The sequence below is a fragment of the Sinocyclocheilus anshuiensis genome, unplaced genomic scaffold (assembly GCF_001515605.1).
Source record: "Sinocyclocheilus anshuiensis isolate Anshui unplaced genomic scaffold, SAMN03320099.WGS_v1.1 scaffold1231, whole genome shotgun sequence".
Lineage (NCBI taxonomy): Eukaryota > Metazoa > Chordata > Actinopteri > Cypriniformes > Cyprinidae > Sinocyclocheilus > Sinocyclocheilus anshuiensis.
This window is the reverse complement of record NW_015536698.1, coordinates 229,802-230,043: the sequence shown is the minus strand read 5'-3', so window position 1 is coordinate 230,043 and position 242 is coordinate 229,802.

Below are 242 nucleotides of genomic sequence, written 5' to 3'. Positions count from 1 at the left end.
AGTATATTATATTTTCCTTTTACAGCTGCAGACTGAGGAAGATCCTGAAACACACCAGCAAACCCTAAAACAGACAACAGTTTACAGATGTTTTTCAGTGGCAGCAGAACTATGACTAAACTTTTGGGTGAAACTTGTTTACTTTTTTCGTACTTTTATTACTTGTGGAAAAACTTGAAACAATTTTAAATAAGTATAAAGAATGGCATTGGTTTTGTACATTTAATTTTTGTTTAACGTTA